This window comes from Magnolia sinica, chromosome 17, assembly GCF_029962835.1.
Source record: "Magnolia sinica isolate HGM2019 chromosome 17, MsV1, whole genome shotgun sequence".
Classification (NCBI taxonomy): domain Eukaryota; kingdom Viridiplantae; phylum Streptophyta; class Magnoliopsida; order Magnoliales; family Magnoliaceae; genus Magnolia; species Magnolia sinica.
The window spans coordinates 59,591,737-59,615,871 of NC_080589.1; the positions used below are offsets into that span (position 1 = coordinate 59,591,737).

Genomic DNA, 24,135 nt, shown 5'->3' on the forward strand with positions numbered 1-24,135 from the left:
CTAAGTTCATCCTTGGGTAAGTTAACCCAACCCTAATCCATTTTAAAGCTTAGAAGAGTCTATATGTTATGGTAGCTCATTTCTATTCTTGCTTTAGGTTATCTTGTCGCCGTTGATGAAGACATATCGTCTGAATCAGTTCGGTATTCTATTTCTGGTTTAAGGCGTGGACTTTAATTATATAAGTTATGGTTTTCAAGGCTTTCAGTGCCAGTTAATGGTTTATTCTTGTTATGGATGAGATTTCACATGCTAAATGCTATGTTTATTTTGCGTTCCTGATATGCATGTGTTATATTGAGATTTGTGTATTCTATGTATATGTAGGAACTACCGTATACGTATAAAATATGCACATGTATTTGACATGATTATTTGTCCTGTATTTATGCTAGATGTATGTGTGTCAACTCCTTGGCAAAAGGAATTGTCCAAATGTGTGTATTTCAACATACGTTATGTATGTTGTATTATGTATTCTAAGTGTATGTAAAAATGTTTGAATGATTTAAAGTGCAACATATTAACTTAATTGCGGGTGTTGAGAAGCGATTCTCAACACTCCTAGTGATGTGTATGATTTACCACATGCAAGTCATATTCCTTGTTGTTTAGGTTCAAGTATTACTTATGTTTAAATCCATGTTAAGTTGACATTCTTCAAATGCTCATATACTACATGATTTGAGTTGTTATTCCATTACTATTCTAAATTATTGATATCAATATCTGTTGTAGTGGAATGTGTTTGGGACTAGGAAATAGTCCAGGAAATCGGTAATCGGCCTTGAGTTCGTGGCTGAGGTTGCTTTCGCCACGTAGGACGTGATTTGACGAACCCGAGTCGTATTAGAGTTGTCGGCAGTGGTTTGGCCACGTGGAGTGTTTGCGCACTCTATGCCATTCAACCCAATGTGCGCTCGTGCTAATCGAGTTCGTCAAGTAACCCGATTGTCTGATGTATGTTCACCATGTATGGACACTATTGCTTGAATCTAGGGTACCGAACTTACCGATGAAATTTTGTTAACCATGGTACCTTAATCCGCTAAGACTCATGAGTCGGACATGGTCGTATGGGATATCGTGGTCGAGCTGTCGGCCTATGCTGGGGTGACGAGCCTCCCTGTAGTGACCAATGAGCAACCAAACTCGTGTGCCGATTATGGTGGTGTGGGACACTATATTCGTGCTGTCGGCCTACATTGATTGGTGACGAGCCCTTTGTAGTGACCTCGAGCATACCTGGATACCCCATTGAGGTGACGAGCCTTATTGTAGTAACGAAGGTATGATAGGCATGCATTGATTGGTGACGAGCCCTTTGCAACGACCTAAAACCATATAATCATATGAGATTGTCTAGGACTGACGACCCTAGAATGGATCACTGTTTGGGAATTGATATGAGGAAGGTACCTTAGCTTCCCAATCCTGCTGTATGAAAAGGAGTAATAATAACTTAGTAATCATATTCATGCATCGCATTGCATGTGCCTGGAAGAGGTGGAGCACTTGAGGTGATGTCATGCGTAACGTAAGATGAAGGCGCTGAGGGTATATAGGTGAGGTGCACTCATCATTTTACATACATCCTTGCACTAACAAGAGTACTTAGGACATGTTTGATTGTTTTGCTTTATCATTATTGCTTGATTGAATTGATAACATGTTAACATTTGCTTTATTGTTCCACTGAGTTGATCACTCACTCCCATATTTTGGGGCGGTATTTAAACACCCACCAGACTGTCTTAGATGCAGATGTTGATGCGACCTCTGAGGTAGAGCAGGAGTTCGAGGATGATGAGGCTGTATTTTCTTTCATGCAATTTTCAGGCGGGTTCTAGTGAGCCTTGTTCTGATGCGTGGGATTCTGGGATTTCTCTTTAGGAATAGATGATATCATTTGATACTTGTAATATTTTGATAGTAACCCTTGTAAGTATGACCTGGTATGTATATGTATTTCAGGAATTTACACATGTACACATATATTTCTTTAAGTCTTCCGCTTGCGTTCTTCACTTATCCCTGAATTATGTTTGCAGTTTGGCTTAATCTATTCCATGTTTTATGCCCTCATACAGACAACATACATCCATCATTCAATATGTTGCATAAGTAATGTTTTGAAACTCGGGAGCTGAGTTATGTTCGACCCCCAAATTTCAAAGCTGAGTCAGAGAGTGATGAGGATGAGAGCTATGCTGAGGGTGGAGCTGAGATTGAAGAAGAAACAGAGCAGGACGAAAAAGAAGTTGAGGCATAGGATACGAGTGAGAGCTCTCCTCCTGTGGCACCAGAGCAAAGCATAGATCAGGTTGCCAGGGATGCCCGTATCGCTTGGCTTGAGGAAGGGCAGGTTGTTCTACGCCAGGATATCATGGATTTTTGAGGCTTTGTGAAGCATAAGTTCAAGAAGGTGACTCGAACTCTGAAGTCTATCCTGTGTTGCTTGCGGGATAAGGGTGCCTCGCCTCCATCTCCTGGTTCCGACGAGTAGTTGTCGTTGTAGTTGTCCTTTGCTTTCTTTTGTTGTTTCTTTCTGTGTGTAGCCATTGTTGGCTTAGTAGTTGGAAGTTATTTGTTGTTGTTTAAAATTTTAGATGTTTAGTTCACATGCTTTCCCTGTCATGATTCATGTAATGCTGCACTACTTGTATTACAACAAATTTTGTTAAATGGAATGTATGTTGTTTATCTTTGAAGTTGTGCTGTGAGTGCTGTGTGGGTGGATTATGTGGACGTAGAATCTTACAGGTTGCATCCTCTGTTGAATGTAGGGTATGCCTCCTAAGGGTTCGAAGACTTCGGCCCGTCTCTCCTTGGTTGAGTCGCTTGTCGGGGTTCCTCCCTTGAGCGATAGCCAGACCGATCCACAGTCGGGTTGGTGTTGGGCCGACACCTATAGCTCCTCCAGTCACGCCTTCAGTTCCTGAGCCGAACTGTGCATCTTCGTTTGCTCCACCTTCTGATTGATTTGAGTAGATGATGCTATTAATGCAGCAGCAACAGCAGCAGTAGCAGCAGCAGTTTCTGTCTTCCATGGCTGGCATCTTTGCTCAGTCAGTAGGGGCGACTCCACCTGCTTCACCTATGCCCCCATCTGGGAGCGCTAGTGCAAGCGGCACTTTTGAGCGATTCCAGCACTTACGACCTCCCACATTTGTGGGTTCTCATAGACCCGAGGAGGCCGAGTACTGGATTGATCGCATCTCTAAGATGCTGAGATCGCTACACTGTTCAGAGGTTGAGCAGGTCGAGCTTGCCTCCTTCATATTTGAGAAGGAAGCCAGTTTATGGTGGGAGAGTGTTCTTCGCACTGTCGAGGAAGGATATGAGTGGTCGTGGCAGGCATTTGAGGCATGCTTCCATGAGAAGTATTTCCTGGTTACGTACTGACATGAGAAGGAGAGTGAATTCCTTCACCTTCGCCAGGGAGGGATGTCGGTGACGGAATATGAGAACTGGTACACTGAGGTAGGTTGCTATGCTTCCTTGATTCTGAGCGATCAGCCGATGAGGATGCAGCATTTTTCTGAGGGATTGAGGCCTGAGATCCGATCGAAGATGTGCTGTGCTAGCATATCTTCCTATGTGGAGTTGGTGAGCACGTCCTTGCGAGCAGAGCAGGACGGTGACAGGTCGTCCCGTATGCGAGCACCTATGGTTCCCAGACCTGCACCTTTTCTCGGCAAGAGGCCGCGGGCAGATTCTCCTCCTAAGCGTTCAGCGCCGCCCGCTCAGCAGGTGCGAGCTGATCTTCGCTGTTCGTATTGTGGGAAGATGAGGCATTTGGATCGTTCTTGCTTTTCGTGTATGCAGGACAGTGGTTTTACTCCACCGCAGAGGATCAGCCGTCCGATGCCTCTGGTTATTTCACCTCCACCTCTTCGTTCAGCGCCAGCTCATCCATCCTTCAGACCTTCTGTACCTAGCTTCAGGCCACCTCAGTGGCCCATGCTTCCTCCTCTAAATCGTTACCAGTAGGCTCAAGTTCATGCGCTCTCAGCTGAAGTGCCTATGTCTGACTTGGTGCCAAGATCCTTCGAGGTTACAGCATACATTGAAGATAGTCTCGTTTCTATGTTAGTGGATACAGGGTCCACTACCTCTCTTATATCATATGCAGCAGTTAGGCGTCTGAGTTTGAGCACTGTTTCTATGAAAAGAGTGACGCTCACTACCGCTACGGAGATTTCCTCTGCTATAAACAAGCGTTGTATGGATTGTTGGGTTGATCTAGGAAGTGGATCGATTCGTGTTGACTTTTTTATCGCACCTCTTTTTCATTACGATGTTATTATGGGTATGGATTGGCTCACGAGGATGCGAGCAGAGATTGATTGTGAAGCAAGGTCGGTGACAATTCATGGACCTGAGGGCGAGCCAGTTACTTTCCCAGTTAAGGTTAGTTACCCTTTTCGTCTTGATTATTATACTTCTCTGTTGGAGAGTATGGCTGAATCGGCGTTTGAAAGCACGCCTGTAGTTCGGGAGTTTGAAGATGTATTTGAATCGATTCCTGGATTACCTCCTTAGCATGAGATTGACTTTACTATCGATCTCATGCCTGGTATGGCGCCCATTCTTTACCCACCTATCGTATGCCTCCGAGTGAAATGGAGGAATTGAGGAAGCAGATAGATGGTTTGTTAAATTTGGGCTTTATTCAGCTAAGTGTGTCTCCTTGGGGAGCACCTGTCTTGTTTGTGAAGAAGAAAGATGGTTCCTTGCGATTATGTATTGATTATCGCAGGTTGAATCTGGTGACTGTGAAGAATAAGTATCCTTTGCCCAGGATTGATGATCTGTTTGATCAGTTGAAGGGGGCGCGGTACTTCTCGAAGGTTGATCTACAGTCAGGGTATCACCAGTTGCGCGTCAAGAATGAGGACGTGCAGAAGACCGCTTTCAGGACTAGCTTTGGTCACTATGAGTTCCTAGTGATGTCGTTCGGTCTTACAAACGCACTGGCCGTGTTCATGGATCTGATGAACAAGGTGTTTCGGCCATTCTTGTTCCGATTCATCATTGTCTTTATCGATGACATTTTGATTTATTCTGCGAGTCGGGAAGAGCACGAGGAGCACTTAAGAGCAGTTTTGGATACTCTTAGGAAGAATCAGCTTTTTGCGCAGTTCAAGAAATGCGATTTCTGGAAAGAGGAAGTCAAGTTCCTGGGACATGTGGTGTCCAAGGAAGGGATAGCTGTCGATCTCGCTAAGGTAGCTGCAGTGCAGGACTGGAAGAAGTCTGGTTCAGTTACTGAGGTGAGGAGCTTTCTGGGTCTAGTAGGATATTATCGACGCTTCATACGAAACTTCTCGAAGATAGCTAGACCGTTGTCGCAGTTGATACAGAAAGATTTGAAGTTTACTTGGAATGAGAAGGCGGAGGTAGCTTTTCAAGAGTTGAAGGACAAGTTGACGTCCGCCCCTATGCTAGTATTGCCAGAGCAAGGGGTTAAGTATATTATATATACTGACGCCTCTCGCATTGGCCTGGGTTGTGTCCTCATGTAGAAGGACAGGGTGATTGCTTATGCTTCGAGACAGTTGAGGAAACACAAAGAAAATTACCCTACACATTTCCTAGAGTTGGCAGCTGTCATTTTCACATTAAAGCTTTGGTGACATTACCTCTATGGAGAGGAGTTCGAGCTCTTTTGTGACCACAAGAGCCTTAAGTATATTTTCACACAGCGTGACTTGAATATGAGGCAGCGCCGATGGATGGAAACATTGAAAGACTTTAAGTTCGATGTTTCTTACCATCTGGGCAAGGCGAACCTTGTGGCAGATGCGTTGAGTTGTAAGAAGGCTATAGAATTTATGGCTCCACTAATGATAGCAAAATGAGACATGTTCGAGTTTGTGCAAGACTTTGAGCAGAAGCTTACGGTGAAAGAGTCATATGTGGTTATCGCACACATTCGTGTACAGCCCCTCATGGACGAGAAGATCATTGCAGCTCAGGCAAATGATGAGCTTTTGGCGAAGATGAGAAAGCATGTTGGTACAGATGAGAACTCCGAGTAGAGTGTTAGTTCTGATGGGGGCCTACGATTTCGCAGCTGGTTATGTGTCTCAGACATTCCTGACTTGAGACGGGAGGTTCTCAAGTTAGCCCATAGTTCTAAGCTTGCGATGCATCCAGGTAGCACGAAGATGTATCAGGATATGAGAATATCTTATTGGTGGGACAACATGAAGCTTCACATTGCTGAATTTGTGTCTCGTTGTCTCACGTGCCAGCAGGTTAAGGCAGAGCATCTCCGACCTCCTGGGTTGCTTCAGCCCATGTCCATAGTAGAATGGAAGTGGGACTTCATCTCTATGGATTTTATTTCTGGGTTGCTGAGAACGAAGAAGGGACATGACTCTATTTAGGTGATCGTCGACCGATTGTTGAAGTCGGCTCACTTCTTACCGATCAAAGTCACAAACTCTGCAGACGAATTGGCTAGGTTGTATATCAAGGAGATTGTACGTCTGTATGGAGTTCCCTTGGAGATTGTGTCTGACAGAGACACGCGTTTCACATCTATCTTCTGGAATCGTATCCAGGAAGTAATGGGTGTGAAATTGAAGTTTAACACCGCGTTTCATCCGCAGACAGATGGGCAGACGGAACGTGTGAATCAGGTTCTGGAAGACATGTTGCGAGCTTGTGTTTTGGATTTCAAGGACAGTTGGGATGATTGTCTTCCTTATACAGAGTTCGCGTATAATAACAGTTTCCAGGCGAGTATTGGCATGGCTCCCTATGAGCGTTGTATGGTCGCCCGTGTAGAGCACCGCATTACTGGGCAGAAGTTGGCAAGAGTAGTTTGATTGGCCCGGAATTGGTACAGGCGACTTCAGAGAAAGTTGACATTATTCGGCGTCGACTTCTGACAGCCCAGAGTAGGCAGAAGAGTTATGCTGATACCAGGCGGCGACCGCTTGAGTTTAAGGTTGGAGACCATGTGTTTCTTAAGGTCTCCCCTATAAAGGGAGTTCTGTAGTTCGGTAAGAAGGGAAAGCTTACGCCGAGATTTATTGGTCTATTTCAAATTTTGGATCGAGTGGGAGCGGTAGCATACCGCCTTGCTTTGCCCACACCTCTTGCGAGCGTGCATAACGTATTTCATGTTTTTATGCTGAAGAAGTACATTCCTGATCCTTCGCATATTATCAGTTGGGAGCAGGTGCAGTTGAGCGAGGATGCTATATATGTACTGCGACCGACACGTATTCTAGACAGGAAGGAGCAGGTATTGCGTAGCAAGTTCATCGCTCTTATGAAAGTTCTATGGACGCATCATAGTGAAGAAGAGGCTACTTGTGAGTTTGAAGCTGATGTCAGAAAGAGCTACCGCCAGATCCTTGAGGAATATGAGAAGGTATGAATTTCGAGGATGAACTTTTCTTTAAGGGGGGTAGATTGTAATGACCCAAAAAATTTTGTTCCAAGACCTGAGTATTATCTCATTTTCCTTAGAAGCTATTTGTGGGTAATTAGCGCTAAACTCGATTGCTTGTGAAATTTGCATTAATCACTTTAAATTTGATCTGCATGACTCAAAACTTGTAGAATAGTTAGCGCTATGTTACCCTGAAATCTGGGATTCATCGCTAAATCCAGTTGCTCTTGGGAATTTTTGGAAGTTCTGGATCGGACCTGGACCGTGCGTTGAAAGTCCGATAGCGATGATCTTAGGCTGTTATAGTCACCATGTTGGACTTGGCCATCACCTCAAAAATCAAGTCCAGATGATGTCCTGGGTCGATTTGATTGAGTCCGGAGTGAAGAGTGTGAGAATGGTAAGAAATTAAATGTGATTTTATAAAATCTGAGTCGTGTCGCTTGCGCGATGATTTTTAAGCAATCTGACCATTGGATTCTGACCCAATTTCACCCTCAGATCAGGGAAGGTGGCCCAGGCACGTCCTTGTGCTTGTGGACCTGATCGAGATTCGGTGACCGTTGAATTGAGTGTGGTCCGCCACGGCTGATCTGTAAATCCGATCGGTACGAAAACTCAGCCTGACCTAGATTCATGGTCAGTGAGCTTAAGTCCGACCACACGTGGAAAAAGGCCCGCCGGAAGTACTCCGTTGGATCGAGAGAGGCCTGTTTTGGTTATAACCTAAGTATACCTTGGCCTTGGGGTTATTTTCATCAATGTTAGGCCTATATATAGACCTTAAAACCCTAACTCTCTTTTCCATACGAATTTCCTAATCCTAGCTAAGAAAGAGAGAGGAAAAGAGAGAGAAAGTGAGAGAGAAGTTGGTGAATCATCTTAGATTCTTTCCTATTCTTCTTCATCCTTAAACCATCACTTTTGAATCGCTCTTCCGGCGATTCTAAGTTCATCCTTAGGTAAGTTAACCTAACCCTAATTTGTTTTAGAGCTTAGAAGAGTCTATGTGTTGTTGTAGCTCATTTCTATTCTTGCTTTAGGCTATCTTGTTGCCGTTGACGAAGACATATCGTCTGAATCAGTTCGGTGTTCTATTTCTGGTTTAAGGTGCGGACTTTAATTGTATAGGTTAAGGTTTTTAAGGCTTTCAGTGCCAGTTAATGGTTTATTCTTGTTATAGATGAGATTTCACATGCTAAATGCTATGTTTATTTTGCGTTCTTGATATGCATGTGTTATATTGAGATTTGTGTATTCTATGTATATGTAGGAACTATCGTATACGTATAAAATATGCACATGTGTTTGCCATGATTATTTGTCGTGTATTTATGCTAGATGTATGTGTGTCAACTCCTTGGCAAAAGGAATTGTCCAAATGCGTGTATTTCAACATACGTCATGTATGTTGTATTATGTATTCTAAGTGTTTGTAGAAATGTCTGAATGATCTAAAGTGCAATATATTAACTTAATTACGGGCGTTGAGAAGCGATTCTCAACACTCCTAGTGATGTGTATGATTTACTACATGCAAGTCATATTCCTTGTTGTTTAAGTTCAAGTATTACTTATGTTTAAATCCATGTTAGGTTGACATTCTTCAAATGCTCATATACTACATGATTTGAGTTGTTGTTCCATTACTATTCTAAATTGTTGATATCAATATCTGTTGTAGTGGAATGTGTTTAGGACTAGGAAATAGTCCAGGAAATCGGTAATCGGCCTTGAGTTCGTGGCTGAGGTTGCTTTCGCCATGTAGGACGCGATTTGACGAACCCGAGTCGTATTAGAGTTATCGGCAGTGGTTTGGCCACACGGAGTGTTTGCGTAATCTATGTCGTTCAACCCAACGTGCGCTCATACTAGTCGAGTTCGTCAAGTAATCCGATTGTCTGATATATGTTCACCATGTATGGACACTATTGCTTGAATCTAGGGTACCAAACTTACCGATGAAATCCTGTTAACCATGGTACATTGATCCGCTAAGACTCATAAGCCAGACATGGTCGTATGGGACACCGTAGTCGAGCTGTCGGTCTACGCTGGGGTGACGAACCTCCCCATGGTGACCAGTGAGCAACCAAACTCGTGAGCCGATTATGGTGGTATGGGACACTATATTCGTGCTATTGGCCTACATTGATTGGTGACGAGCCCTTTGTAGTGACCTCGAGCATACCTGGATACCGTATTGAGGTGACGAGCCTTATTGTAGTAACGAAGGTATGATAGGCATGCATTGATTGGTGACGAGCCTTTTACAACGACCTAAAACCATATGATCGTATGAGAATGTCTAGGACTGACGACCCTAGAATGGATCACTGTTTGGGAATTGATATGAGGAAGGTACCTTAGCGTCCCAATCCTGCTATATGAAAAGGACTAGTAACAACTTGGTAATCATGTTCATGCATCGCATTGCATGTGCCTGGAAGAGGTGGAGCACTTGAGGTGAAGTCATGCGTAACGTAAGATGAAGACGCTGAGGGTTACAGGCGAGGTGCACGCATCATTTTACATACATCCTTGCACTAACAAGTATACTTAGGACATGTTTGATTGTTCTGCTTTATTATTACTGCTTGATTGAATTGATAACATGTTAACATTTGCTTTATTGTTCTACTAAGTTGATCACTCACTCCCACGTTCTGTGGCGGTGTTTAAACACCCACCAGACTCTGTCTTAGATGCAGATGTTGATGCGACTTCTGAGGCAGAGCAGGAGTTCGAGGATAATGAGGCTGCATTTTCTTTCATGCAGTTTTCAGGTGGGTTTTAGTGAGCCTTGTTCTGATGCGTGGGATTCTGGGATTTCTTTTTGGGAATAGATGATGTCATTTGATACTTGTAATATTTTGATAGTAACACTTGTAAGTATGACCTGGTATGTATATGTATTTTAGGGATTTACACATGTACACATATATTTCTTTAAGTCTTCCGCTTGCGTTCTTCACTTATCCCTGAATTATGTTTGCAGTTTGGCTTAATCTATTCCATGTTTTATGCACTCATACAGACAACATACATCCATCATTCATTATGTTGCATAAGTGATGTTTTGAAACTCGAGAGCTGAGTTATGCTCGACCCCCAAATTTCAGGTCGTTACAGCAACTGTCTGGTAATCGGCACTCGGCGCTCATGCACCCACTTGGTCTAGATGTTGGAGCAACCTCTTGATACCATAAGGGTTTAGGGACTTTCACCCAGGGATATCTATAGCACCCCATGTAGAACAATATTTTCGATATCCAATCCTGCCAACCACGATACGTCAGTGGAGGCTACGACCCTGATGTCGCTAGGGCGTATAGTAACTATATCACACAATGTGAATGCATGAATCATACTATCCAGTCATACAGCAATCCTGCGCGTATCGTGTACTCATGTAGGGCAACACCCCCTATCCGGGAGCCTCTAAACAATTTGCCCAAAGGCATATGCTATGATCAGTCATTTCTCATATCAAGCATACATATGATGCATATGATCATGAATCATGGAATTAAACATGTTATATGGGATGGATGATGTTCATAACAAAGATGGGCCTAGACGGCCTACACATTACACGTACGAGCCTAACAATGGGCCCTAGGGAAAGGCATAATGCGGACATTTAACTAACACTATACTTGCAATGTGGACGTCAAACCAACATTGCTCCCAAGGCACGACTGTCATAAACATCATTACATAAATTATGTTGGGATCACACATTGCAATGGACCTTAGGTACATCCAATTGGGCCTTAAATACATCAAATGGGCCATATCATATGGGCCTTATATTCATCAAGTGGGTCACATCAATGAGCCCTTTGTACATTGCAATGGGCCATAACCCCTTGGGTCTTGAATACATCAAATGGGCCTAATCTCATGGGTCTTATGTGTAACAAATGGGCCACACCAATGGGGCCCCAAATGTACATCAAATGGGCCTCAACCCATAGGCCCCAAAACATCTTAATGGGCCTTAAACCATGGGCCCCTAATACATCAAATGGGCCTCATAACATGCCAAGGTGGTCCACTTGGACTATGGATCTGGCTCATTCTTTATGCCCATGCCATAAAATAAGCTTTTTTTTTTTAAAAAAAAGGATGGATAGATTGGATGCAGCACCTGCCTCATGGTGGGGGTCCACATGAAGGCCAACCATCACATATTTTACATAATATAATATATATTTTATATATATCATATACAATATTAAATATATAATATAATATTATACACACACACACACACACACACACACACACACACACACACGCACACGCACACATACACACCCACCGTCCCTGGATGGTGGGGATATAACACATATTCATAGTGGGCTCCACCGTCCGCCTGGATAGTGGCAATAAAACACATATCACTGTGGGCTCCACGTGGGACCCACCATAATGTTGATACGCCATCCAACCCATTGATAAGGTCACATAGACCTAGATGAAGGGTAAAAACAAATTTCACCTTGATCCAAAACTTCTGTGGACCCAAAAAGGATTTCAAGGGGCAGACATTTAATCCCACTGTTTCCTACAGTGTGGGCCACTTGAGCTGTGGATGGAGCGGAGATTTGGAGGGGGCCCACTATTGAGAGTGGCCCACCTCATGAACGGGTTGGATGACAAATAAACATCAAGGTGGGGCCCACAGCTAGAGCCATGGGTTGCTGACCGCCAGCCTATCGCACGGAGCAGCAGGCGATGCCTGCGCTACTGACAACGGCAGTAGCTGCTACTCATGTATTTTGTTTTTGTTTTTTTTTGAAATCTTGGTTTTTCCCAGGTTTTTTTGTACATGGGGCCCACATAGGAAGAATCCACCATGCCAACTGATTTTTACAGCCCATAACACATCCATCAAGTCCAATATTGGGCATTTTTCAGTGTAAGGAAAAATCTGGGGGACTTTAAACGGTGGAGATCACTGTTTGCTAAGGTATGGCCCACCAGATGATCCGATCAACCTCATTTTTTGGCTCAACGCCTAAAATGAGTTGGTATATAGGATAGACGGCATGGATTGAACACCTACATCAAGGTGGGGCCTACATGAGTGGGCCACCCATAAGCTTGGAAACAAGCTGATATTTGTGTTTTCCCTTTTTGTCCAGCGTCTAGGGACGCTGGACGGTTTAGCCTCACATATGCATTTGAAGTGGGCCCTGCTTAGGTGGGCCACCTCATGGAGTATGGTGTGGATACAACACACCCAAAGTAGGTCCCATTTGTAGATGGTTAGGTAGAATACATGCCTCATGGTGGGGTCCATTCAAATGGGCCAGACAACCACATCATGGTCTCATAAAAGAAAATGAAATAGAGAGGGAGAGAGAGGGATAGAGAGTGGGACACGCATGATGGAGGGACCCCGGCACTATGGGCCCTCCCTTCAATGATCTACAACATAAATCAAGTGGGTCCCATTACATGTGGGCCCATTAAATCAAAATCCAACGGTAGAGATCCCTTCTTCACTAAAATAGACGGTCTAGATGACCCTAAGTATGCAAGGAAAATAAACATCATGATAGGGTCCATGGAGAATGACCCCATCATGGAATGATCATGATGATCCAAGTGGGCCATCGGCCACATCTTAGGGTCCAAAGTGAGATCCAAACCATTGATCGGTTGGCCTCACCTGGCCCATCTTCAAAACATTAAAACTACCCTATCAAAGCACCCACTGCTTGATCTTCTTGCTCCCTTGGCTTCCTTAGCTCCTTATCTAGCTCCTTATCTTTGATTCCAATAGAGTGGATGATGTTTGGATGGTTGAGATGGGAAATGAAGGGGTAGAAAATGGGCCACACTTGAAGCTTGGGAGGAATGGGAGAGGCTTGGACGGATGGTGCTCTTGGGTTGCTTGGATTGGATTTGAAAATGAAGGAGAGAGAGAGAGTTGTAAAGAGAGATGGGTGATGTGTGATGGAGTGATGGATGGGAGAGAGAGAGAGGGATGGGTGTGTAAGAGACTTTTTGACTTTAGGAGTTCTTGGTGTAAGAAAGGTATGGGCTTTGTAAGAACTTTTTTACTTTGGGGCTTGCTTGGGAAAGGGTGAAAGGTGATGTGTACTTGACATGATGGGATTGATGGGTTGATGGGTTGATTGATTGATGTGACATCTTGTAGAGATTCTCTCAGAATTCGCACGCGCGGCGTTTTCCTCGCACTGAACGCTGGCCCACATCTCCTGGCCAGAGCATCGCATCAGCGCGCGAGTTGCGGCATCGGAACCTCGGCGACGACGCGGTCACTAAGGTACAAGTCCTGGGTTGAGTCGATTCAGGTTGATGGCATGCATCTCAGGGTTGCGCACAAGCACCAGATAATGGTCGAAGGTTGCCGAAATTTGACCGGGAAGACCTCGGAAGTCTAAGGAACGGTACGGTCTAAGATATGGGGCTTACAACAACATTGTAGGTCGTCGCCAATATTTGACATTTTTGTGACGAGTTGTAATTGTCAACTCAAAAACCTATCGCACAAGTAATTTAGCAGGAAATTACATGGTAGGAAATATTTTTCGTGACGCGTTTCGATTGTCATCGCTAATGTCCACTTTATGTGATAAATTGGTCATTGCAAACAATTCGTTTTAGCGACGACTACGTTAGCTTGTTGCAAGAAATACCGACTTAAGCTTTTTGCGACGACTGTAGTTTCATTACAAAAGGGTAGAGTATCTAAAACAACATTGTAAGTTGTTGCCAATATTTGACATTTTTGTGACAAGCTGCAATTATCATCACAAAAACCTATTGCACAAGTTATTTACGGGAAATACATTTTGTGATGCATTTCAATTGTTGTCGCTAATGTCTACTTGATGCGATGAATTGAGTGTTATCGCAAAACGTTAGGTTTTCCTACGACGTAAAAGTCATTGCAAATAGTTTATTTTGGTGACGACTATGTCAGCTCGTTGTGAGAAATACCAAGTTTTTTGCAACAATTATATTTTCATTGTGAAATGGTAGAATATTTGAAACAACATTCTAGGTCGTCGACAATATTCGATATTTTTGCGACGAGCTACAATTGTCATTGCAAAAACGTATCGCACAAGTTAATTAGCGAAAAATTACATGGTGGGAAATACATTTCGCGATGCGTTTCAATTGTCGTCGCTAATGTCCACTTCATGTGACAAATTGAGTGTCATCACAAAACATTAGGTTTTGCAATGATGCAAAAGTCGTTGCAAACAGTTTGTTTTAGTGACAACTGCGTTAGCTCGTTGTGAGAAATATTAACTTAAGTTTTTTGCGACGACAGTAGTTTCATTACAAAAGGGTAGAGTATTTGAAACAACATTGTAGGTCATCGTCAATATTCGACATTTTTGCGATGAGCTACAATTGTCATGGTAAAAACCTATCGCACAAGTTACTTAGCGGGAAATTATATGGCGGGAAATACATTTTGCGATACATTTCAATTGTCGTCACTAATGTCCACTTCATGCTATGAATTAAGTGCCATCGTAAAACGTTAGGTTTTGCAATGATGCAAAAGTCATTGCAAACAGTTTGTTTTAATGATGACTAAGTCAATGCATTACAAAAATACCAAATTAGACTTTTATGACAAATGTAGTTTTAATCAAATGGTGCAAACGATCGCTTGATTAGCCTCCCAATCACATGGAATTCACTATTAATTTTTTCTAAAGAAAACAAACTATAAGAAATTAGTGTGTTTTCCCGACAGATTTTTATGGTGACTTAAGAAAAAATCATCAAATATGCTTAATTTTTTAATATGCATCTTAAAATGTGTCGTATGAAAGAATGGACGGTGTGGATATCTAACATATCATCAAGGTGGGCCCTATGGTATGAGTAACACCCATTAAGGTATTACTCAGGTACGCAGCAGCTTATTAGCTCCCAACACCCATCTCTCTCTCTCTCTCTATGTAGTTGTATGGGTAACACCTACTAAGCTAAGAACACTACGTAAACTCTATGTGGCCCACATGTAATGTGTGTCTAAACTGCATTGTCCATACATTTAAGTAGCGCATTTTATGAGATGAGCCTAAAATTTAAGCATATCCGAAGCCCAAGTGGATCATCCTAAATAACTAGAATTGAACTTGTACTATTGAAAACTTTTTGGGGGCCACAAAAGTTTGGATAAAGGTGATTTTGAGATTCTCTCCATCTATTTGTGTGCTCAACTTCTATATGCTTATCAATTAAATGGTGAAATCGAACGTAGATTACTTCATTAAGTTCCCGATCGATGATCAAACAGTGCACATTACTGATGATCAAATATTTGACCTCATAATCAACAATCGGATGACACAAAGTGTTGTCGACCATCTGATCAACCTCCAATCAACAATTGAACGGTACATACTACCATAAATCATGTCGTCAATTCCCCTATCGATGATGGAATGTGTTGAGGGTCAAATATTACATATTATCTCCCATTTATTACTTGGTTTTATGAACATGATAATGCTTAATGTTTTATTTTAATCATGTTTGTGTTGCAAGGTAAATTTAAACGCTTAGATTGAAAAGGATGCTAAAAGCATGAATTTAATGCTTAAGAATTACCAAAGCCAAGGATGGATCTTATGAGACCAAGAATGAGGAATTCACTTATGAAAGATCCAAGAAAACCAAGTGAAGAATGAAAATCATTAAAGACTTGAAGTGAAGAAAAGGAACTCCAAAAATCTGCCTTCTTCGACTAGTCAAAGATTCCTCAACTCGAACTCCAACAACAAAATTCTCTAAATTCTTGTCATCCTCGACTAGTCGAAGGTTGTTCTCGACCACTCTAAGGTTACACAGACAGCACACAGACTGCGTAAATTTGAGGCGGTTTTCAGATTTTTCCAACTTAGTGCGAAAGTTGGAGTTGCAAAACTATAAATAGGGGTCCATAAGATGTTCCTAAGCATCTTCTAAGGTTTGAGTGGAGCAAAAGGGTGGATCTACCGTCCGGGAGTTTTTCTTCTTCTCCCTTAGTTGATGTTTTATTTAAGAGTCTCTAGTTCAATCATGTCTATGGTGGGCTAAACCTCTTAGCTAGGGTTAAGAGGTGAAGTTTGTAGTGTGATTGGGATGTTTGCTTTGTTTTAATTCATGTTTTGTTAAACTCTCTTGGATTCTAGTTTGATTATTAAGGAATATTTTTAGTTTTTAATGGTTTGTTGTGACAAATTACAATAGATCTGCAATAGCTTGAAATATCTTCTTTCCTTAATAGAGATTGTGAAATTAGGAAATCCTGTTGTTTGCCTTCCTCCCTTGGGCATGGTAGGATGATGGAATCCTTCCTAACTTTCACAATTCTCTTATGATTGGTTGTGAGATTGGTAAATCGTGTTGTTTGCCTTGTCTCCTGGGCATGGTTAGGTGATGGAATCACTTCCAAATCCTCACAACTCTCATCCATTGATAATTAGATCTATGAGAAATTCAAAGATCTAATAAATCTCTTCTTACCAATTGGATAGGATAGGACTCTGATTCCAGTTGTGTCCTTGAATCAAGCAAGGTATCCTCCTAATTACTACAAGTGGATCCTTGGTACCCTAGTGACCACCTTTAAATTTATAAGTTTTAATTACCTTATCCAAAATCACTCTCTCAAACATTTCAAATTTAGGTTTACATCTTCTTCTAGTTTTAGTTCTAGTTCTAGTTATTTTCAGAAACGTACGAGATTAGTCATCGTGGATTCGACCTCGGTCTCACTGAGTTATTACTACATTGCAACCCCATCATTAGGGTTGTGAACAAGTTTTTGGCACCATTGTCAGGGACTAACAGTTGCATTTTTCTGAGATTAGCTAGTTTTGGAATTAGTTTAAGATTAAGGTTTTTTATTTTCTATTTTTAGGATTAAGTTTTTCTGAATTATTTTATATTTAAACTAACTTACTTTCTAATTCTAGGCTTAGAAACTTTCCTTTTCTATTTATAGAAACTAACTTTTTCTTTTTTAGAAACTTTCTATTTTTTATTTTTAGGAACTTCCTTTTTAGTTTTTAGAAACTAATTCACTTTCCTTTTTCTTTTGTAGGGTCCTAACATAGATATTCTCTAATCTGTTAACTTCCTTCTAACTTCTCCTCAACTTACTTTCCATATTGTTGTAGGATTTTTTTTCTTTTATTCTCTTTTAGGATTAGGGTCAGGAGTAGGGTTTCACCATGTATATGCAAGAGTGGGAACATCAATATGCTGAGCTAGTTTTAGAGAATGAGAGAAATTGTGAAGGGTTGTCAAATGATTTTGTTAGAAAACAACCTACGTCTCAAAATTTTTCTGGAAATGAAATGGCCAAGCTATATGTCCTAGAGGGGGGGTGAATAGGACTGCTAAATTTAAAATAAATACATTGGAAATAAAGAAAGAGAAATAGCCAAATAAATAAATCAATACACAATGATGAATGCAATCTCAAAATATTGATTGTTCTAAGGATGACCATGCACCATAAAAATGGCAAGGTAACCTTACAAGAACAAATAGAGAAACTGAAGCTCAAACTAATAAAGAGATAGCAAGAGATAAATTGCAGAAATATAAATCTAAACTATTACAACATTCCCTACTAAGCTTGAAATAAAATAATTACAACATTCACATCCACACATACATCCCACAAATGAATAATTAAAGATATGAAATATTAACTACACAACCACAAAACACAAGGGATTATATTGGTTCGCTTGTGTGTACACCAACTATTAATAAACAGCCACATAGCTACTCCACTCCTAATATCCTCATATAGGGGATATCAACGTTCACTATCAAAGATAGATTTTCCAAGTTCACCTAAAACCTTCACAATTGTGTCTTTCTCTGTGGGCTTACATAATTAAAAAAAAAAACCCCTTTACTAAGTTTTCTTGGCTCTCCTCAGATAACAATACAATGAGATTTTTCTGGCAAATCCCAAAAAAAAAACCAAATGAAAGTAAATTACATAAATGTAAAATACCTGAATTTCTCCTTCGTTATAACAGCCCAGAAGAACCAAGTCGGAGTAGAGATTTGAATGTCAAGTTCAATGTTCAATACTCACTTTATAATGGTTATAGGTTCTAATAGATTTTAAATTAAACCAAATGGGGCTAGCACTAATTGATTTTGATTTTAGAAAAAAGGAAAAATGAAACTTCCTCTTTCTCAGATCAGATTGGAATACAAGAAACAAAATCAATTTTAAAAGCTAAAGAAAGAGAATATTAAACATGCACACTTAACTTAAATGGAGCACAGACTTATCTCTCAGAAGGCTGAATTAAATTAGCTTGAATTTCATATTTTATTCTGAGATTGTGCTCTATTTATAGGTGAGCAAATCACATCTTCGACTAGTCTAAAGATCTCTACGACTAGTCATAGAACCAATAGATATTTGAAAATGCAGGCGCGATAAAATCTGGCGGTTTCATGACTTATCGTAGGTGGTCTATGACTGGTCGTAGGTCTCCTTTGATTGGTCGTAAGTTGTTCACGACTAGTCGAAGCTAGCTGAATTTCAACACTGTACTTTGAGTCGTAGGACTACGACTGGTCGAAGAAATAGCCGACACTTTCATATGACTAGTCGAACAGTCCCTAAGACTAGTCGAAGCCTAACAGAAAATTTTTTAATTTTGCAACAAATTTACGACCGATCCAGGAAATCCTTAGACAGGTCAAAGCAGTGCTAGGACTAGTCGAACAAAGTCCATGAATAGTCTTAGAACAGACTAAACTCACTTATATAAAACATATGAATTATGTATCCAAAATGGCCTACTCTAAAGGTCAACCTAAGGTCAGTCATACCTCAATAGTGAAGTAAGGACATTGAAACTTAGAGATGAGCGACCTTTGAAAGTAATGAAGTTTGAAGTCTTGATGTAACTCAAATTTGAAAGCTTCTTGAGATCTTGAGGTTAAACTTGAAAGTTTTTTGAAATCTTGCATTATCCTTGTCTTGAATTAAGTCGAACAATCTCACTTTCTCGAGTCTTGACTAGTGAACTGTGCTTATCAATTAAAGCTGATCTTGGGTAGAGCTTTGTTCTTCACATATGCAAGCTTCATAAAAGTGTCTTTGACACCACAAATTTGATAACAAAAAGGGGCTATAAACTATAGCGTTTACAGGAAACATTATCAAGAACCAAACGAAATATAATGCTCCACTAGTTAAGAAATCCTTATGCGATCATATGCGGGAGAATAATTACACCCTAAAGATTAAGAAAACAGTACGTGAGTGTTGGAGTTATCATAACTATGGGAGTAGGAATGATTATCACCCATCAGGTAAGAAGAAAACAATGAAAGATTACATTATGAGTGATAATATGTATCAACAACCATCAGATTCTCCCACCCATGACCCGTTTGATTATAATTAGTGGAAACATTAATGTTAGAAAGATGAACCAGCAATACATCATAGTGACAATTCTCTTGGGTCCTCTACCTTTGAAACCTAACCAGAAATTATCCAAGTGGAGTCACTTCAGGGTTACATAAACGATTTTGCTGGCATCAGAAGAACGATAGAAGCGCTTAAATCCAGCCTCGATAAGCTAATGGAGTCTAGTTCACCCCATCATCAACGTAATCGAATTCTTCATTCCCAACACCTTACTAATGATCAGTGGAAACATCGACATTGGAGAGATGAACCGCCAATTGATTTTAATGACTACTCCCTTGGATTCTCTACTTATGAGATTCAACTGAAAATAATCCAAGAGGAATCAAAGAAACACAGATTCTTAAGAACAATTCAATGAATATGTCGCACAAGTAATCGTAAGTATTATAAAATTATTAGAGGCGATTGAACCTGCCATTCAAGAATGTCAGTCACATCTTAATGAGGAGGAAGAGGCTAGTTTATACCAGCTTCAATCCAATCCAAAAACACAATGCGAGTAAAGCGAATGAAGAGTTTGATTGTGTTAATGAGCATACGGTTCAATTTTTCAAAGAGTCGATCTTGATGATAGTCTAAAGGAATGATTAAGAGATGTGAGTGTCTTTTAAATATAATGATACTGACACACTTCACTCACATGGCATACTTGGTTTTAATGATGAGGAAGAGGTTAGTTTATTCGAACCTCAACACAATCTAGGAACAGAATGTGAGGAAAGCAATCATTCCCCACCAGTATCCCGAGAACTTTTGGTGGTGTAGTGTCAAGAAAATTCACACCATTTGGTGCATTTTGCACAGGAGTTGCTGGTGGTGCAGCTTCAGGGAAGACTACTCTCTGTGACATGATCATTGAGCAACTTCATGACCAACGTGTTGTCCTTGTCAAGCAAGTAATTTTCTTCTCTCAAATGCCTATTCATTTTAACCTTTTGATCATTAACAATTGATCCATTGAGAGAAAAAAGGGGGTAAAAGAAAAAAGAGAGAGATGTTAATGTTGAAGTTACAATACTGCTCCCAATGTATGTTTAACTGCTGATTTATATTTGTTATGGATTTCATTACAATACTCTTTCTAGGCTGCATGTTGTTGGGATTTCACTCCAGTACTCTTGCTAGTGTGATCAATAAGAGCAATGGGGATGAGGATAAATGCCTTGAAGGTTAACTACGTGATGCCAAGGCTGCTGCTAGGAAACTTGAGACAATTAAAACAATTGGAAAAAAAAAAGATAAGTCATTTAGTTTTATTTTGTGTATAAAAATTTCTCTTTATATATAGACAATTGATATTTCTTTTACCTCTCTCTGTCTTTTTTATTTTTTATTTTAAAGTAGGAGACTTCTAGAGGATATGAACCGAGGGTAGCATATTACTCTTCATCATTCCTCTTGACGGCAGGCCATTTATCCTTTTGACATTAGAGGCAATATAAGATAAACACTGATTAGATAGTGCATACAACTAGATTTTCAGTTTTGATTTGCTTAATTTGTGCATTTTAGGACTGTGGAAACTGATGCACATTGTTAAGGTCAGAACCGGCACTTGGAAGCAAAAAAGAATCCCATGAAGTGTCCTTTTGAGAGGTATTCATAGGTGGAGATGCTTGTTGCCTCAAAGCTAGTTGGTTGCTCTGCCATTGCTTTTCATTTGTGTGGGCTGCTGAATTCTGATATATTGCTACCTACAGGATGTTGAATTATGATATATTGCTGCCTACAGGATGTTGAATTCTGATATATTGCTATGGAGATGCCATACACGAAACTTTATACCAATCCAAAAAAAAATAAAATCAACCATTTGATCAAGCATTGGTGTGGAACCAAGTAGTGGGTGGATTATTTGAAGATAGTCGCCTGAGAGAAATATTCACTCAATATTCGACCTGGACAACTAATATGTACATTAAAAATTTTGCTGATCTTCTGTTTTGAAGAAAATCAGGTTGGTTCACTCATCAGATGCGGCTAGCATACAAAAATAATGTGTAGCTAGAGAGAAAAAAAAGAAAAAATATTTTTTTTTGTTAGTAATCCACTATTTTGTACACCATGAACCATCTTCTCATTAAGTTATTTGCTTTTCTTTCTTTTTTTTCCCTTCTTCCTTAAGGCCATTAATTGTGGAGAATGATTCTTGAACATGCAAGGCATGAGTTTACAATTAAGTGAGTGGGATAAGTTTGTCATTGTTATTGAATTCTTGCTCTTTCATAGTCCTGACTGCTGAAGTTTTATTCACAAGTTTTATTCAGAGAGAGGCCCACCCTCTCACTGATCTTTTTATGTTCTTATTTTTCACTTGTTCGTGATTAGTAAGAATTGCTAAACTTGTTTATTTTTGAATTGGGATCCTTTGGTAGGTTTCTAAGCTATTAGGGGAGGAATGGAAGAACCCGTCAGAAGAAAAGCAAGCACCTTCTGAAGAGGTTTTGGCTTGTTAGACATTTTCTTCTCCGCCTCTGCAAGTCTACAAACACTATTAATTTCTGTTTCTTATGTATTTCAGATTGCCAAGAAGTAGAGGGAAGATTATTTGCAACAATCGGAGCTTTACAAACAGAAGAAGAATGAGGTAAGTTTGCATACAAGCAATCAGATTTCTTATAAGATAGATCTGCAGAAAATGAGAATATATGTTATTTGGAACTAGGAAGTGGCAACTCTTCAAAAGGAAGATGAGGAATAGAGAAAGGTTCAAAAGCAAGAAGCATTGCAACTGCTCGAGAAGAAGGAAAAAACAGCGAACATTGTTAAGGTTTATATACATTAGTTGTCACTGCAGATTCATTTATTCCCGTCATGGTAGTTGGAGAAGGTTCAATTGATTGTATTTCATTTTGGCAATGCTCAGAAAACAAAGGAGAAGAGAAAGAAGCAGAAGGAAATGCGGAAAGTCGATCCTAATAAACTAAAGAAGCCTGCCACTTCTTTCCTTCTCTTCAGGTAAAATGACTGTAAACAGACCCAAATGGATCCCCACATCAACACCAAATGGCATTTAGATTATATGTGGACAGCTCTAGGGATAACAATGATAATCAATCCAATATCACCCAAATTTCTTCGCAATCCGGTAGCTAGAGAAAAAAAAAGATTTTTTTTTTCCTTAGCAATCCACTATTTTGTACACTATGAACCATCTTCTCATCAAATGCTTTGCTTTTCTTTCTTTTTTTCCCTTCTTCCTTGAGGCCATTAATTGTGGAGAACGATTCTTAAAAATGCAAGGCATGAGTTTACAATTAAGTGTGTGGGATAATGAGATTTCTGACTCTCGTGTAGTGATAAGTCTGTCATATTGCTGTTGAATTCTTACTATTATATACATTAGTTTACAATTATCTGCTGAAGTTTTATTCACAAGTTGAAGATTCACATGAAAAGGATTGGGAATATAAAAAGATTTAGTCCTTTTAGATTCTTCTTTTTTCTTTCCAATATTCATCTTTTGTTACATGAGAAAAGAATTATATTAGCTAGGCCTCTCAAGTGTTCTCTTAATTGTTCATGAGAAGAATTTGAACACAATTTCTTCCTATTTTTATTTGATGTAGTCAGTTGAAGGCATGAAAGTTGTTTGTCATGAGCTGACCACTAGTGATCCTGATAACAGTGCGATGGATGATCTTGTCAAGGATGCAAATAGGCTAGTTGCATGTCTTGCAAGCAAGGTAAATAAATATCCAAAGCTAAAAACATTGTCAGAAAATGGTACATTTTACGTGATACGTACCAGTTTCAATCTAGGAGACATGGTTTTGATACTAGACAATATTCTTTCTAATCATTTTCTTTTAAAGGTGGCCAATACCTGCCACAATTTCAAATGTTCATATGTATTACCTAATTCAGCAAACAAACAAGTAGATTAGCCAAATCATGCTATTAAAAAAACCCATTCTCAAATTTTGCTAAATTATTTGATTTTTTTTCCTTGTATTCTCTATTGGGTGTTCATTGGATGTTATATACCAAGTGGAATGGAATCATCAATGAAACAGTGGATCAACATAAACACCATTGATTTTTTATGAAACATTTACACGTGACATTGAATTCTCTCTTTCATTGCTCTAATTTGAGTAAATACCAGTGAATTTTAGGAAATAATTACACCTGATTTTTTATGTTTGGAATTTGGATAATATATCTGATTTTGATTTCTTCCTTTTCTTTTTTTGGAGACTTACCTTCTCAAATAGGTTGGTTGGTTTAGCGCCCTGGAGAAATGGGTATA

At 40.1% G+C, this 24,135-nt stretch overlaps 1 long non-coding RNA gene across 1 annotated transcript; it reads left to right on the forward strand.

The window, feature by feature from the left end:
• The first annotated feature begins 21,254 nt into the window (after positions 1-21,254).
• On the forward strand, positions 21,255-23,161 carry LOC131231077 (uncharacterized). Its single transcript, XR_009164186.1, has 4 exons — positions 21,255-21,840; positions 22,009-22,063; positions 22,268-22,324; positions 22,405-23,161. It is a non-coding gene; the product is annotated as an uncharacterized LOC131231077 (long non-coding RNA).
• Positions 23,162-24,135: the final 974 nt, after the last annotated feature.